The sequence below is a fragment of the Electrona antarctica genome, assembly GCF_951216825.1.
Source record: "Electrona antarctica genome assembly, contig: scaffold_90, whole genome shotgun sequence".
Lineage (NCBI taxonomy): Eukaryota > Metazoa > Chordata > Actinopteri > Myctophiformes > Myctophidae > Electrona > Electrona antarctica.
The window spans coordinates 388,260-406,775 of NW_027637615.1; the positions used below are offsets into that span (position 1 = coordinate 388,260).

Sequence of the window (18,516 nt, forward strand, 5' to 3'; positions counted from 1 at the left end):
TGTCTGTCTGCGTGGAGTTGGGACATGTTCTGTGTCTGCTGTCTGTCTGCGTGGAGTGGGACATGTTCTGTGTCTGCTGTCTGTCTGCGTGGAGTGGGACATGTTCTGTGTCTGCTGTCTGTCTGCGTGGAGTGGGACATGTTCTGTGTCTGCTGTCTGTCTGCGTGGAGTGGGACATGTTCTGTGTCTGCTGTCTGTCTGCGTGGAGTGGGACATGTTCTGTGTCTGCTGTCTGTCTGCGTGGAGTGCGTGCTGTCTGTCTGCGTGGAGTGCGTGCTGTCTGTCTGCGTGGAGTGCGTGCTGTCTGTCTGCGTGGAGTGCGTGCTGCGTGTATGAGTGGCTCATCATGCAGTAGATGCGCGCTGCGCGCTCCAGTGACGGCTGAGAACCATTAGTTAATTTGTGTGGGATATCTAAGGGCTTATTGGTGGGTTTTCTGCTAGATATTAAGGCCTGTTTAGGGTGTGTTTTAGTGGTGGGTTTTCCACTAGATATTAAGGCCTGTTTAGGGTGTGTTTTAGTGGTGGGTTTTCCACTAGATATTAAGGCCTGTTTAGGGTGTGTTTTAGTGGTGGGTTTTCCACTAGATATTAAGGCCTGTTTAGGGTGTGTTTTAGTGGTGGGTTTTCCACTAGATATTAAGGCCTGTTTAGGGTGTGTTTTAGTGGTGGGTTTTCCACTAGATATTAAGGCCTGTTTAGGGTGTGTTTTAGTGGTGGGTTTTCCACTAGATATTAAGGCCTGTTTAGGGTGTGTTTTAGTGGTGGGTTTTCCACTAGATATTAAGGCCTGTTTAGGGTGTGTTTTAGTGGTGGGTTTTCCACTAGATATTAAGGCCTGTTTAGGGTGTGTTTTAGTGGTGGTTTCGCCTGGAAGGCTCTGTGGAAACACTGTCTCTAAATGTTATGATGCATTGAACAAGGTGGACCCTCTTGTAAACAAGCAAGTGCAATGCTTTATTGGGTCGTCCACTCACAGTTAACAGTCTTTGTATTGAGTTGTGCTTGAAATGTACTGTAATTCTGCAAACTGTTAATAAATACTTCAATCAATCAATCAATAAATCAAAATGCCTATTAATATGTTCCATTTATCATGTGCATATTCAATTACTATATGGTAAAACCTGGACTGGTACGTAGCCCTCAGCTAGGTGGTAAAACCTGGACTGGTACGTAGCCCTCTAGGTGGTAAAACCTGGACTGGTACGTAGCCCTCAGCTAGGTGGTAAAACCTGGACTGGTACGTAGCCCTCAGCTAGGTGGTAAAACCTGGACTGGTACGTAGCCCTCTAGGTGGTAAAACCTGGACTGGTACGTAGCCCTCTAGGTGGTAAAACCTGGACTGGTACGTAGCCCTCTAGGTGGTAAAACCTGGACTGGTACGTAGCCCTCTAGGTGGTAAAACCTGGACTCTAGCTATGGACCAGTAGGGCATTAGAGCTATGGACCAGTAGGGCATTAGAGCTATGGACCAGTAGGGCATTAGAGCTATGGACCAGTAGGGCATTAGAGCTATGGACCAGTAGGGCATTAGAGCTATGGACCAGTAGGGCATTAGAGCTATGGACCAGTAGGGCATTAGAGCTATGGACCAGTAGGGCATTAGAGCTATGGACCAGTAGGGCATTAGAGCTATGGACCAGTAGGGCATTAGAGCTATGGACCAGTAGGGCATTAGAGCTATGGACCAGTAGGGTATTAGAGCTATGGACCAGAACGTCTAAAGGGTGAATGATAAACTCACCTCATCCTGTGAGACAGCTTGACTTCTCCTCTCTGTGCTGTGAAGACCCATCACGTGCGCGCGCGTGATGTATCTGAACCATGAGAGCCCCGGAGAAAAGTTGTGACACACGGCAGACAGCAGATCAAAGGTGATGTTGTTTTATTTCAGAGTACACAGCGCAGCATACAGGTTAAAGCTCACGCCAGCCAGAATGGCCTGACGTGCATCCACAAAGGGCTCGCGCCCAACTGACAAAATAGTCGCATCTTGGTCAACCTTTTAAGCAGTTTACATAAGTGTAGGGTGTCGACAGAAATATGCATACATTTTAGTGACAAGTCCTTTGATCAATCAGTCTGTTCCTTCATGTCAACAAACTCCTTTGTCATACAAATATCCACAGGAAGGCACATAGCAAATGGCAAGGCCCTCACCACACGGGTCCGGGTGTGTGAGCCTGGAGTGGAAGACAGTCACAGACACCTCCAAATGCCAACATGCAAGTCAAGATGAGCACAGTAGCACACATTACTTAGAATTATGAATTCCAGATTCCACACGCGTGCGTGCGTGCACGCGTGCCCTACTGCCCTAGGGCAGGGGTTCTCAACCCGTGGGTCGCGACCCCTCGGGGGGTCGCCAAATAATTTTAGGGGGTCCCCAAAAAAAAACATTTTTTTTTAAATTTTATTTTCACGATTTTTCAAAAATAGCAGACCTACAAGCTCGTAGCGCGCCACTCGGTGGCGCGCTATGAGCTTGTAGATCTGCTATTTTTCAATAGCTAAATTATAACAATGCTTAAAACACCAAAAGGGGTTCCCGCCCAAAATGGTTTAAGGTTATTGTAGCAGTCAATTTATATTGGGGGTCGGGAGGGGGCGGGGCGGGGGTCCCGAGACATTGCCGAAGCATTTCCGGGGGTCCCCGGCCAAAAACGTTGAGAACCCCTGCCCTAGGGCCCTAATGCCCTACTGGTCCATAGCTCTAATGCGCATGCACGCACGCACGCACGCATCCTAGAGCCCCTCAGGGACCCCCAGGGGTCCTAGAGCCCCTCAGGGACCCCCGGGGGTCCTAGAACCACCCCTCAGGGACCCACCTAGAACCCCTCAGGGACCCCCGGGGGTCCTAGAGCCCCTCAGGGACCCCCGGGGGTCCTAGAACCACCCCTCAGGGACCCCCCTAGAACCCCTCAGGGACCCCCGGGGGTCCTAGAGCCCCTCAGGGACCCCCGGGGGTCCTAGAGCCCCTCAGGGACCCCCAGGGGTCCTAGAACCCCTCCCCTCAGGGACCCCCAGGGGTCCTAGAGCCCCTCAGGGACCCCCGGTGGTCCTAGAGCCCCCCAGGGACCCCCGGGGGTCCTAGAACCCCTCAGGGACCCCCGGACCACTGGTTGAAAACCACTGCTCTAGAGCAGAGCCTCCCACCCTCTGGTGGTACTTGAGCACCCTCTGGTGGTACGCAGAGGAGTCGCCCCCAAAATACGAGAAAAAAGACCAAAGTGGAATGAAATGTTGATATTACTACGGGTAGTTCTTCTGACCAATCAGCAATTGGTTGAAACAGGCTCTCCAGCCGTGCTGAAATGAGCACGACATCACACCTAGACGTTAATAGAAGATTTGAGAAGGGATTAATCACGTTATAAACACGACATCACACCTAGACGTTAATAGAAGATTTGAGAAGGGATTAATCACGTTATAAACACGACATCACACCTAGACGTTAATAGAAGATTTGAGAAGGGATTAATCACGTTATAAACACGACATCACACCTAGACGTTAATAGAAGATTTGAGAAGGGATTAATCACGTTATAAACACGACATCACACCTAGACGTTAATAGAAGATTTGAGAAGGGATTAATCACGTTATAAACACGACATCACACCTAGACGTTAATAGAAGATTTGAGAACGGATTAGTCACGTTATAAACACGACATCACACCTAGACGTTAATAGAAGATTTGAGAAGGGATTAATCACGTTATAAACACGACATCACACCTAGACGTTAATAGAAGATTTGAGAAGGGATTAATCACGTTATAAACACGACATCACACCTAGACGTTAATAGATTTGAGAAGGGATTAATCACGTTATAAACACGACATCACACCTAGACGTTAATAGAAGATTTGAGAAGGGATTAATCACGTTATAAACACGACATCACACCTAGACGTTAATAGAAGATTTGAGAACGGATTAGTCACGTTATAAACACGACATCACACCTAGACGTTAATAGAAGATTTGAGAAGGGATTAATCACGTTATAAACACGACATCACACCTAGACGTTAATAGAAGATTTGAGAAGGGATTAATCACGTTATAAACACGACATCACACCTAGACGTTAATAGAAGATTTGAGAAGGGATTAATCACGTTATAAACACGACATCACACCTAGACGTTAATAGAAGATTTGAGAAGGGATTAATCACGTTATAAACACGACATCACACCTAGACGTTAATAGAAGATTTGAGAAGGGATTAATCACGTTATAAACACGACATCACACCTAGACGTTAATAGAAGATTTGAGAAGGGATTAATCACGTTATAAACACGACATCACACCTAGACGTTAATAGAAGATTTGAGAACGGATTAATCACGTTATAAACACGACATCACACCTAGACGTTAATAGAAGATTTGAGAAGGGATTAATCACGTTATAAACACGACATCACACCTAGACGTTAATAGAAGATTTGAGAAGGGATTAATCACGTTATAAACACGACATCACACCTAGACGTTAATAGAAGAATTGAGAAGGGATTAATCACGTTATAAACACGACATCACACCTAGACGTTAATAGAAGATTTGAGAAGGGATTAATGACGTTATAAATATCATCAGTTGTGCTGATTAGTGATTAGACTGAGTTTAGTGGCTCAGCCCATTTAAGCCTGACACCCAAATTAAAAAAATGTCTTCTAAATCCTGACAGTTTTCTGAAATAGCTGAAATATTGAGCACCACTGCCATAGAAACATAATGTTTCTATGGCAGTGGTGCTCAATATTTCATGTCAAGGACCCCAAAAATTATATGTAATAATTGGCCGCCGACCCCCGTCTGAAAATATGTTGTTCAGTGACCCCTCCAGAAGCAAAGATTTGAGTTAAAAAAAAAAACAAGATTTGCACCACATTTTCACGCTTTTTCAAAAATAGCAGACCTACAAGCTCGTAGCTACAAGCTTATCTGCTTTTTTTAATAGCTAAAGTATAACAGAATGCTTAAAACACCAAATGGGGTTCCTGTCCAAAATGGGTTAGGAATGGAACAACAAGGGCAGGTATTAACATCAGTTATTATGGAGGTACTTGGAGACACAGATTTTCTGAGGTGGTATTTTGAGAAGGGAGAGGAGTCTGGGACGTGTGGAGCGTTGTCCAGGGTGTTTTAGAGAAGGGAGAAGAGTCTGGGACGCGTGGAGCGTTGTCCAGGGTGTTTTAGAGAAGGGAGAAGAGTCTGGGACGTGTGGAGCGTTGTCCAGGGTGTTTTAGAGAAGGGCGAAGAGTCTGGGACGTGTGGAGCGTTGTCCAGGGTGTTTTAGAGAAGGGAGAAGAGTCTGGGACGTGTGGAGCGTTGTCCAGGGTGTTTTAGAGAAGGGAGAAGAGTCTGGGACGTGTGGAGCGTTGTCCAGGGTGTTGTAGAGAAGGGAGAAGAGTCTGGGACGTGTGGAGCGTTGTCCAGGGTGTTTTAGAGAAGGGAGAAGAGTCTGGGACGTGTGGAGCGTTGTCCAGGGTGTTTTAGAGAAGGGAGAAGAGTCTGGGACGTGTGGAGCGTTGTCCAGGGTGTTTTAGAGAAGGGAGAAGAGTCTGGGACGTGTGGAGCGTTGTCCAGGGTGTTTTAGAGAAGGGAGAAGAGTCTGGGACGTGTGGAGCGTTGTCCACGGTGTTTTAGAGAAGGGAGAAGAGTCTGGGACGTGTGGAGCGTGGTCCAGGGTGTTTTAGAGAAGGGAGAAGAGTCTGGGACGTGTGGAGCGTTGTCCAGGGTGTTTTAGAGAAGGGAGGAGAGTCTGGGACGTGTGGAGCGTTGTCCAGGGTGTTTTAGAGAAGGGAGAAGAGTCTAGGACGCGTGGAGCGTTGTCCAGGGTGTTTTAGAGAAGGGAGGAGAGTCTGGGACGTGTGGAGCGTTGTCCAGGGTGTTTTAGAGAAGGGAGAAGAGTGTGTGCGTGTGCGTGTGTGTGTGTGTGTGTGTGTGTACAGAAAGGTGAAAGACCATCACTGCAAAAAGTTACATCCAAAATGTTTTTCTTTCTTTTCTTTATATTTTTTAATTATTTACTTCTTCTTTAAACAACAGCATTGGTTACATCTTATTGAAGATATGAGTAAATATACATTCAGGTTCAACATAAACGTGAAATTACATGTTATGGTTTTTAGATGTAGATTTTCCACAACATTCTGTCACAAAGATGCAAAACGATAATAAAGTCAAACTATAATTTATCTGATTGACTTTTATACTTAAATGGTGTTAAAGAGGCCCCGCCCCCTTCCTATACAAACACACTGTAACTTCAACCTCGACCCCTGACCTCAGATGACCTCAGATGACCCTCAGATGACCCCAGATGACCTCAGATGACCCCAGATAACCCTCAGATGACCCTCAGTTAACCTCAGATGACCCCATATGACCCTCAGATGACCTCAGATGACCCCTGTCTAAAAATAGTTTGTGTTAGAGACACACAGAGCCCCCCCCACCCCCCCGTCGCTATGGAAACCAAACCATATTCATTAAACACCCCCCCCCCCCCCCCCCACCACACCTGTTCCTGATTATTACATTATAATACAACACACTGTCTGTCTGTCCTCACAGCCTGTCTGTCTGTCCTCACAGCCTGTCTGTCTGTCCTCACAGCCTGTCTGTCTGTCCTCACAGCCTGTCTGTCTGTCCTCACAGCCTGTCTGTCTGTCCTCACAGCCTGTCTGTCTGTCCTCACAGCCTGTCTGTCCTCACACAGAGACACAGAGGAGGAGTCAGTGAAAAACCCAAACCCAGCGTACAGAGCTTGAGTGAAGGTGGTCTGGACGGTGTACAGGTGAGTCAGAGTGTCCTCTAACACTCTGTAGAAGGACAGAGTCCCAGCGGGACGGTCCAGATACACTGCTACTCTGGTGGAGCCAGAGGGACGGATAGGAAGGACAGTCCTCTTACTATTGTGATAGACAGAGTAAAGCTCACCACCGTCTGTACAGTCCAGACACCAGGAATGTTCATTCCTTCCAAACCCACAGTCCTGACCCGCTCCTTTCCTACTGATGTCTCTGTCAGTCACTCCTATCCTAACCACTCCACTGAACTGTACCTCACTGTAGCAGCGTTCATCTACACTCTCTGAACTCAGAACCTGAATCGTTCTATCAAACCTGTCAGGATGATCAGGATATGAATGAGGCTGATCATCCTGACGTGTCGCCTTCCTGTTGTTCTCAGACAGAGAGAGGGCTGGGTGTGCTGTGTTTGTGTCCAGAGTGAGACGCTGGAAATCTGATGAGAAAACAACACAGTACACATTAAATACATCATTCACTGAATGATTGACACACACACACACACACACACACACACACACACACACACACACACACACACACACACACACACACACACACACACACACACACACACACACACACACACACACACACACACACACACACACACACACACACACACACACACACACACACACACACACACACACACACACACACACACACACGGCATGGAGGGGGGGGGGGGGTGGCTGGGGGGGGGAACTTTAAACATGAATATTGTGAGGATGTATAGATCATGAATGGTTCTCAGTGTGTTCCAGGGACCCCCAGGGGTCCTTGAGGTGTTCCAGGGGGTCCGGGGACCCCCAGGGGTCCTTGAGGTGTTCCAGGGACCCCCAGGGGTCCTTGAGGTGTTCCAGGGGGTCCCCAGGGGTCCTTGGAGGGTTCCAGGGGGTCCGGGGACCCCCAGGGGTCCTTGAGGTGTTCCAGGGACCCCCAGGGGTCCTTGAGGTGTTCCAGGGGGTCCAGGGACCCCCAGGGGTCCTTGAGGTGTTCCAGGGGGTCCCCAGGGGTCCTTGGAGGGTTCCAGGGGGTCCGGGGACCCCCAGGGGTCCTTGAGGTGTTCCAGGGGGTCTGGGGACCCCCAGGGGTCCTTGAGGTGTTCCAGGGGGTCCAGGGACCCCCAGGGGTCCTTGAGGTGTTCCAGGGACCCCCAGGGGTCCTTGAGGTGTTCCAGGGGGTCCTCAGCAACATTCATGTTTACAGCATCAGAATCAGTGGAACCACTTCAACCATATTATATACACTGACTATCTGAAGATAGCAGATCTACAAGCTCACAACGCGTCACACCGCAACACGTCCCCGGACCCCCTGGAACCCTCCAAGGACCCCTATGAACTTGTAGATCTGCTATTTTAGAAAAATCGAGAAAATGTGGCGCAAATCTTTGAATAAAATTATATATTCTTTCAGAGCGAACGTTTTTAACTCAAATCTTTGCTTCTGGGGGGGGGGGGGGGGGGGTCCCTGGAACAACATATTTTCAGATGGGGGTCGGCGGCCAAATACAGATAATTCTGGGGCTCCTTGACATGAAATAGTTTGAAAGAATATATATTCAAAGATTTGTGCCACATTTTCACGATTTTTCAAAAATAGCAGACCTACAAGCTCCCTTAGGGGACACAGACGCATTCCAGGTCTTAATGGGTTTAACTGTCTGTCTGTCTGTCTGTTCCCTCTACACAAAATCTGTCTAAAATATCAGATCTACAAGCTCAGAACCATTAACCCCTTAAAGTCTGCATCCCGAAGTTGGACAGTTCTTGATACGTGAACATTCATTTTAACCACTTTAGCTGGGGACCCCCTGGAACCCTCCAAGGACCCCCTGGAACCCTCCAAGGACCCCTGGGGGTCACCCTCCAAGGACCCCTGGGAGTCCCCGGACCCCCTGGAACCCTCCAAGGACCCCTGGGGACCCCCTGGAACCCTCCAAGGACCCCTGGGGGTCCCTGGGACCCTCCAAGGACCCCTGGGGACCCTCCAAGGACCCCTGGGGACCCCCTGGAACCCTCCAAGGACCCCTGGGGACCCCCTGGAACACTCCAAGGACCCCTGGGGACCCCCTGGAACCCTCCAAGGACCCCTGGGGACCCCCTGGACCCCTCCAAGGACCCCTGGGGACCCCCTGGAACACTCCAAGGACCCCTGGGGACCCCCTGGAACCCTCCAAGGACCCCTGGGGACCCCCTGGAACACTCCAAGGACCCCTGGGGACCCCCTGGACCCCTCCAAGGACCCCTGGGGACCCCCTGGAACACTCCAAGGACCCCTGGGGACCCCCTGGGGACCCCCTGGACCCCTCCAAGGACCCCTGGGGACCCCCTGGAACACTCCAAGGACCCCTGGGGACCCCCTGGAACCCTCCAAGGACCCCTGGGGACCCCCTGGAACACTCCAAGGACCCCTGGGGACCCCCTGGAACCCTCCAAGGACCCCTGGGGACCCCCTGGAACCCTCCAAGGACCCCTGGGGACCCCCTGGAACACTCCAAGGACCCCTGGGGACCCCCTGGACCCCTCCAAGGACCCCTGGGGGTCCCCTGGAACCCTCCAAGGACCCCTGGGGACCCCCTGGAACCCTCCAAGGAACCCTGGGGGTCCCCGGACCCCCTGGAACCCTCCAAGGACCCCTGGGAGTCCCCGGACCCCCTGGAACCCTCCAAGGACCCCTGGGGGTCCTCATGGAACCCTGGAACAATCCAAGGACCCCTGGGGACCCCCTGGAACCCTCCAAGGACCCCTGGGGACCCCCTGGAACCCTCCAAGGACCCCTGGGGACCCCCTGGACCCCTCCAAGGACCCCTGGGGACCCCCTGGGGACCCCCTGGGGACCCCTGGGGACCCCCTGGAACCCTCCAAGGACCCCTGGGGACCCCCTGGAACCCTCCAAGGACCCCTGGAACCCTCCAAGGACCCCTGGGGTCCCCCTGGAACCCTCCAAGGAACCCTGGGGACCCCCTGGAACCCTCCAAGGAACCCTGGGGGTCCCCCTGGAACCCTCCAAGGACCCCTGGGGGTCCCCATGGAACCCTGGAACCCTCCAAGGACCCCTGGGGACCCCCTGGAACCCTCCAAGGAACCCTGGGGGTCCCCGGACCCCCTGAAGGACCCCCTGGAACCCTCCAAGGACCCCTGGGGGTCCCCCTGGAACCCTCCAAGGACCCCTGGGGGTCCCCCTGGAACCCCTGAAGGTCCCCCTGGAACCCCACCAAGGAACCCCGGGGGTCCCCGGACCCCCTGAAGGTCCCCCTGGAACCCCACCAGGGAACCCTGGGGGTCCCCCTGGAACCCCACCAAGGACCCCTGGGGGTCCCCCTGGAACCCTCCAAGGACCCCTGGGGGTCCCCCTGGAACCCCTGAAGGTCCCCCTGGAACCCCACCAAGGAAAGCAAGGTTCCAGGGGGACCTTCAGGGGGACCTTCAGGGGGTCCCCGGACCCCCTGAAGGTCCCCCTGAAGGTCCCCCTGGAACCCCACCAAGGAACCCTGGGGGTCCCCGGACCCCACATTGAGAACCATGACCACTTTAACCCTTCATGGACCGCTTGGTGTCTCCAGGACCACACTCCAACTCTCTGTTGAAAATAAACGATCTACAAGCTCACGTTGAGCTTGCGTTGAGCTTGTAGATCTGATATTTGGATGAATGTTCACGTATTAAGAACTGTCCAACATCAGGACGCAGGCTTTAATGGGTTAACCCATTAAGACCTGGAATGCGTCTGTGTTCCCTACAAGCTTGTAGATCTGCTATTTTTGAAAAATCGTGAAAATGTGGCACAAATCTTTGAATATATATTCTTTCAGAGCGAACATTTTTACCTCAAATCTTTGCTTCTGGGGGGTCCCTGGAACAACATATTTTCAGATGGGGGTCCGCGGTCATACAGATAATTTGTCCATGACATGAAAAAGTTTGAGCACCACTGATACGTTTTTAAGAAAACTGTCTTAATCCATTTATACCTGATGACGATTCTACAAAATGTATTTTCTGAAAAACCTCATGTTTCTGTCAGTGGTTCTCAAACTATTTCATGTCAAGGAGCCCCAGAATTATCTGAATTTGGCCGCCGACCCCCATCTGAAAATATGTTGTTCCAGGGACCCCACCCCCCCCCCAGAAGCAAAGATTTGCGCCACATTTCCACGATTTTTCAAAAATAGCAGATCTACAAGTTCATAGCGCGGCTATGAACTGGTTGTTCCCGTCTAGAATGGGTTAATGGGCTAGACAGACAGACAGACAGACAGACAGACAGACAGACAGACAGACAGACAGACAGACAGACAGACAGACAGACAGACAGACAGACAGACTCACGTGTTGTAAGGAGTTGAGGTTTAGTCCAGTGTTCTCCTCCATGATTCACACTGTAGGAAGTAGAACAACAATGAATCAAGTCAAAACCTCTGCTGCTTAATGTCTCACATCGGCCTGTTTTAGTCCCACCAAATATTTACTGAACACATTTTGTCATCATTCTCCCACAGACTCTGTCCAAACATCACACACATTGCTACGCCATATCTCTATGGTCATGTGATTAAGACGTATCTCTCAGATTTGGATAAGATTGGCTTCCATAGTTTGCAGGAGTGTCTCGTTTTGAACAAAATGCTTCAAATCATGAACGCAGCGTCTGATTGACTGTGAAACATTCCTGGCTCACAATAAGCTACCCGTCCTGGCGGAGACCTGTGTTCTGAGGAGCACATGTTTCTAGTTTAAACAGTCTTTCTCTGTGTGTTAAATTATAGATTATGATCTATAGTCTACTGACCACCATGGACACAGTCCTATAGTCTACTGACCAACATGGACACAGTCCTATAGTCTACTGACCACCATGGACACAGTCCTATAGTCTACTGACCACCATGGACACAGTCCTATAGTCTACTGCCCAACATGGACACAGTCCTATAGTCTACTGACCAACATGGACACAGTCCTATAGTCTACTGACCAACATGCAGGACACAGTCCTATAGTCTACTGACCAACATGGACACAGTCCTATAGTCTACTGCCCAACATGGACACAGTCCTATAGTCTACTGACCAACATGGACACAGTCCTATAGTCTACTGCCCAACATGGACACAGTCCTATAGTCTACTGACCAACATGGACACAGTCCTATAGTCTACTGCCCAACATGGACACAGTCCTATAGTCTACTGACCACCATGGACACAGTCCTATAGTCTACTGACCAACATGGACACAGTCCTATAGTCTACTGACCAACATGGACACAGTCCTATAGTCTACTGACCAACATGGACACAGTCCTATAGTCTACTGACCAACATGCAGGACACAGTCCTATAGTCTACTGCCCAACATGGACACAGTCCTATAGTCTACTGACCAACATGGACACAGTCCTATAGTCTACTGCCCAACATGGACACAGTCCTATAGTCTACTGCCCAACATGGACACATTCCTATAGTCTACTGACCAACATGGACACAGTCCTATAGTCTACTGCCCAACATGGACACAGTCCTATAGTCTACTGCCCAACATGGACACAGTCCTATAGTCTACTGACCACCATGGACACAGTCCTATAGTCTACTGACCAACATGGACACAGTCCTATAGTCTACTGCCCAACATGGACACGGTCCTATAGTCTACTGCCCAACATGGACACGGTCCTATAGTCTACTGACCAACATGGACACGGTCCTATAGTCTACTGACCAACATGGACACGGTCCTATACTCTACTGACCACCATGGACACAGTCTTATAGTCTACTGACCAACATGGACACAGTCCTATAGTCTACTCACTTGACAGTCTCCAGAGCAGCAGACAGCTCCTTCAGAGCAGACTCTCCTAAGTGGCTGAAGTTCAAGTCCAGCTGTTTCAGCTGGGAGGAGGGGTTGGAGGTCACAGCTGAAGCCAGAGCAGAACAGCCTTCCTCTGTGACTCCACAGCCTGACAACCTGCAGAGAAATACACATTTAACAAAGTGCTGTTGATGTTCAAGTAGAGATCCACACAGAGAGAACACACATTATTTACCCCAGGATCTGCAGTCCACACTGTGGACTCTTCAGGACAGCAGAGAGCTGGAGCAGTTGTGATTCCTGCAGGCAGATGAAACTGAGGTCCAATTCTCTCAGATGGAGAAGATTAGAGCTGAGAGCTGAGAGCAGAACTTCAAGTCCTGTCTGTGTGATGGTACAGCCAGCAAGTCTGTAAGTACACATGAAATATCTGGACTGAATATCAGAGGTTTGGAGTAAAGACCCCAAGAGATGGAAAGAGAAGGCAGGACAACATATTGTAGTTACTGTACCGTAGCATTGATAATGATAATCCCCTAGCAGCCATGATGGATCACATATTGTAGTTACTGTACCGTAGCATTGAAAATGATAATCCCCTAGCAGCCATGATGGATCACATATTGTAGTTACTGTACCGTAGCATTGATAATGATAATCCCCTAGCAGCCATGATGGATCACATATTGTAGTTACTGTACCGTAGCATTGATAACGATAATCCCCTAGCAGCCATGATGGATCACATATTGTAGTTACTGTACCGTAGCATTGATAATGATAATCCCCTAGCAGCCATGATGGATCACATATTGTAGTTACTGTACCGTAGCATTGATAACGATAATCCCCTAGCAGCCATGATGGATCACATATTGTAGTTACTGTACTGTAGCATTGATAATGATAATCCCCTAGCAGCCATGATGGATCACATATTGTAGTTACTCTACTGTGATGTGAGAGTGTGAACTAAACAAAACTCTGACCATATAATTATTCTAATCAGTGTGGGATACCATGATGTCCATGACTTTATTCACACGTTGTTATTAGAATGAAACAATACATAATAAAACAGAACTAATCTAAATAATAATGTGACCTCAGTATCTCCAGTTGACAGTTTGGACTCTTCAATGCAGCAGAGAGCAGGTCCATGGATGGATCCGTTATGTTATTATAACTGATGTCCAATTCTCTTAGATGTGAAGGATTAGAGCTGAGAGCTGAAGCCACAATCTCATATGCTGGCTGACGGAGGTCACAGCCAACAAGTCTGTAAATGTAGATGATGTAAAATCAGTGATTATCAACACAGATTAGATCAAGTTCATGTTCAAGGAAATTAACTATAAAGTGTAATGTAAATGTACCAATGTCTAGGGGTACCAATAGGGGTACCAATGTCTAGGGGTACCAATAGGGGTACCAATGTCTAGGGGTACAAATAGGGGTACCAATGTCTAGTTGGTCAGATATTGACAGGTCATAAGAACAGAGAACCAGAAAACATCCCAGTGATCTATATTAATACCAGTGTGTAACTCGTATGGATCTAGAATCTGCATTTATGGATAAATCATCACATTCCATGATACTCTCTCTCTCTCTCTCTCTGTGTGTCTCTCTCTGTGTCTCTCTCTGTGTCTCTCTCTGTGTCTCTCTCTGTGTCTCTCTCTCTCTATCTCTCTCTCTCTCCCCCCTCTCTCTCTCTCTCTCTCTCTCTCCCCCCCCTCTCTCTCTCTCCCCCCCTCTCTCTCTCTCTCTCTCTCTCTCTCCCCCTCCCCCCTCTCTCTCTCCCCCCCCTCTTCCCCCCCCTCTCCCCCCCCCCCCCCCCTCTCTCTCTCTCTCTCTCTCTCCTCCCCACCCCGCCTACTAACCGAGCCTTTCTGCAGTTCCTCACAGCTGGGACCAGACTGTTTTTCCCCCATGATGATGTGTTGTATTGGTGCATGTCCAACTCCTCCAGAACCTCCTCTGACGTCAGCAGCATGAAGGCCAGAGCTGAACACTGGCTCGCAGACAGTTTTGTCTTTGATCTGTCCGCTGACTTCAGGTACTGTTGGATCTCCTGATGTACTGAGTGGTCGTTCATCTCCATCAGACAGTGGAAGATGTTGATGAATCTGTCAGGAGAGAGACTCCCATCTTTATTTGTCATCTCCTTCAGGTTGTTGATGGCTCTCTGGATGCTCTCTGGACTGTTCTCTGTCTGACCCAGCAGGCCTCCTAACAGACTCGGGTTGGACTCCAGTGAGAGGCCATGAAGGAAGCGGACAAAGAGGTCCAGGTGGCCGTTCTTACTCTTCAGGGATTTTTGCACGGCTCTCTGCAGGAAGACATCCAGGGTCATTTCTTCTTCTTCTTCTCCTCCCAGGAATGTCTTCAGGACCTCCATGTTCTTCTGTGTGAAACAGTGCATCAGGTAGACTGCAGCCAGGAACTCCTGGATGCTCAGATGAACAAAGCTGTAGATCTTTCTCTGAGATTGAACGGTCTCTTCTTTGAAGATCTCTGTGCACACTCCCGAGTACAGCGAGGCGTCGTTCACATCGAGACCACACTCTTCCAGGTCTTCTTGGTAGAACATGACGCTGCCTTTCTCCAGATGTTTAAACGCCAGCATGCCCAGATTCAGGAGAAACAACCTCTCAGTCTCCCTTCTTTTTTCTCGGATTCTCTCTTTTTTGCTTTTTTGCTTTTTCTTTTCTTTTCTTTTCACCTCATGAGTCTCGTCATACTTCGTCTTCATCCTCCTTAACTGGAGCGAGATGAAGTGTCTGTACATCCCAGTCAGGTTCTTGGGCAGCTGTCCTGTCTCGTCTGTCTTCACCAGGTCCTCCACAACGGTAGCGGTCATCCAACAGAAGACTGGGATGTGACACATGATGTGGATGCTCTTTGATGTCTTCACGTGTGAGATGATGGTGCTGGCCAGCTCCTCATCCTCACTGAACATCTTCCTGAAGAACTCCTCCTTCTGGGGGTCTGTGAACCCTCGTACTTCTGTCACCATGTCAATGCATGCAGGAGGGATCTGATTGGCTGCTGCAGGTCTGGTGGTTATCCAGAGGAGAGCCGAGGGGAGCAGATTCCCCTTGATGAGGTTCGTCAGCAGCATGCCCACCGATGATGTCACCGTGACATCAGAGACGACGTCATTGTTGTCGAAGACATCAGAATCGACGTCTATGTTCTGGAATTTCAGCGGAAACCTGCTTTCATCGAGACCATCGACGATGAAGCCAACTTTCCAGGCAGCGAGCTGCTCTGCTGTGACCTTCTTTAACGTTGGATGGAAAACATGGATCAGTGAGAGAAGACTGTGCTGCTCATCTCGGACCAAGTTCAGCTCCCGGAATGAGAAGAGAACCAGGAGAATGATGTCTTGGTTCTCCAAACCTCTTGCCCAGTCCAGAGCGAACTTACGCACAGAGAATGTCTTTCCGATGCCAGCGATGCCCTTGGTCAGAACTCTGCTGCTGGGTGTGTCTCTGCCAGGGAGGAGGGTCTTAAAGACGGCACGGCACTTGATTAGGACGTCATGGAGGGTCTTCATGTTGGAGGCGGTCTCAAGCTGCCACACCTCATGTTGCTGATTAACCCCTTCACTCCCTCCCGCTGATAGGTGGAGGTCTGTGTAGATGTTGGAGAGGGAGGAGGGCAGTTCAATGACGTATGTCACGCCATCAAGACTCTCCAAAGTGAACTTATAGACCTTTAGATCCTCCGGCAGACTGACATCTGATATGAGAAGACAATTAATACATTATGCTTCATTTACAACTTTACATTGAACAATCCATAGCATTAAAACTATGTATTAAATATCCTCCAGAAAATATATGATTTGAAAAGAAAGAAATTTGGCTAAAATAAATAACGTTGCATCATTTGTTTTAGTCTAAATGTATATTTTATCATCAGTATTTGGACATTGATACAGGAATACAACATGGATATTTAATCTGATGTCGTCTGCTGCTATTTAAACATTTCATTAATTGATATAAAATGTTAATGAGTGTAAAATGTGTCCAGTCTTACTGTGTCCAGGTGTGGTTTGACTGAATGTCTTCTGTCCAGGTGTGTTTCTGAATGTCTCTCTGTGGAGATGAAGACAATACAATATAGATAAGAGATAGTTTAATATACAAACTTTATTTATAGAGTACTGTGAGAGTATAGAGTAATATTTATAGAGCACGTTTAAAACAACCAACATTCACCAAAGTCCTGAACAGAATCTACAGATCAGAAGCAAAACAAAACAAGCAAAGAAAAAACAATGTAGAAGAAACACAACATGAGAAATGTCAACATGATCACAGGAATAACGTAGAAGCACGAAAGATACAAACACAGAAAACTACAGTGAAAACAAACATTAGACTCAGATGGAATGAAAATCCAGAGAAAATAGATCTTGAGCTGAGATTTCAAAATAAAAGCATGAATTGCGGTTTCTAACTGTTTTGAGGGAAGATATGGCTTGACCTTTGCGAGGAGGCGGAGTTGGAAGAAGCTGGTCTTAACGACATGTGAACTGATTTGCTTATCGAATTTAAAATAACTATCGAGGATAATGCAGAGGTTTTTAGCAGATGTGCAGATGTTGGAATTGAGGGTGTCCGGTGCGTTGAGGGGTGGGGCCAGATGTTGATCCAAAAATGAAATTAAAAATGACTGTAATTGGTTATAAACTATTTTCTCCAAAACCTTTAATACAAATGGTAGTTGTGAAATGGGCCTACATTTTATATTTTACTCATGATCAGAGCTTCCGTTGCTCCAGATATATATATTTTACTTTAGAGACAAATTCATACAATTATCATGTGAATGAAAAAGTCACTTTGTTCAAGAGGATGTATTGTTATGTCCCAACAAGTATAAGAGAGTCTAATCTGTGGGTTTCCTTTCACAATATTACAGTTCCATGAAAACAGGACAACAATGAATGAAATAATATCACCAGTAAAATGTACTGTAAATACAGTACAATACAAGTTGCACAGATAGATTAGAGGTTATTATTTCTGGCCCGCAATATTATTTTGAGAATAATGTGTTGGGGTGTTTTATGACCCTCCCCCCACAAAATAAAGAAATTAATAATTATTAATAATAGTTGGTAAATCAGTTTAGGGATAATATTACGTTGTGGTTTTACTAGGCATGTTAAAGACTGTAGTTACAGGGCCTGGCCAAGAGGGGGCACAAGAACACCATGTTATGGTCGTGAGTTTTTCCTCCACCTGTTCATGTCTTCCTTTTATTATGTTTACTTTTCATGATAGCTGTAGGTGGAGCAACAAGTGTGGAAGAAAATTCAAAATGGCGGAAAGCTATCCTGACGCAAATGGGCGTGGCCTATATGGGGAGATGCGTCATGACCCAAGGAATCCAAGGAAAGTGACATTTTGACTTTACAACATACGGTTCAAGAGTTATAAGGTGAAATGTAAAGTGGGCTGTTTTAGCGCCACCATGAAGCCGACTGATGTAATTATTTATTACATTAATTTGAATAATTATTATGAACCTCCCCTCCAAGTGTTGTGACTGTAGCTCCGACGGTTTCTGAGAGAAAAATACTTGAGGTGAGTTTGTGCATTTCCCCATGTAAGTGGATAGGAAGTTTTAATGCACTAATAAATTAGTTATTAATCAATGAATTGTTAAATAGAAAAAAAGACTTCGTTAAGACCTCCGTAATATTATGGTCAACGCCTGTGTGAAACGTGGGAGCGATTGGTGCAGACAGTGAGGAGCTACGGCAGTGTTTCTGACACACATTCAGACATTCATTCATTCAGACATTGAGTTAATTATAGTATGAT

At 48.0% G+C, this 18,516-nt stretch overlaps 1 protein-coding gene across 1 annotated transcript in view; it reads right to left on the bottom strand.

Annotated features, from left to right (window-relative positions):
- Positions 1 to 18,516, bottom strand: part of LOC306918767 (uncharacterized protein) — a 208,682-nt gene that overhangs the window by 83,116 nt on the left and 107,050 nt on the right. The window lies entirely within an intron of this gene.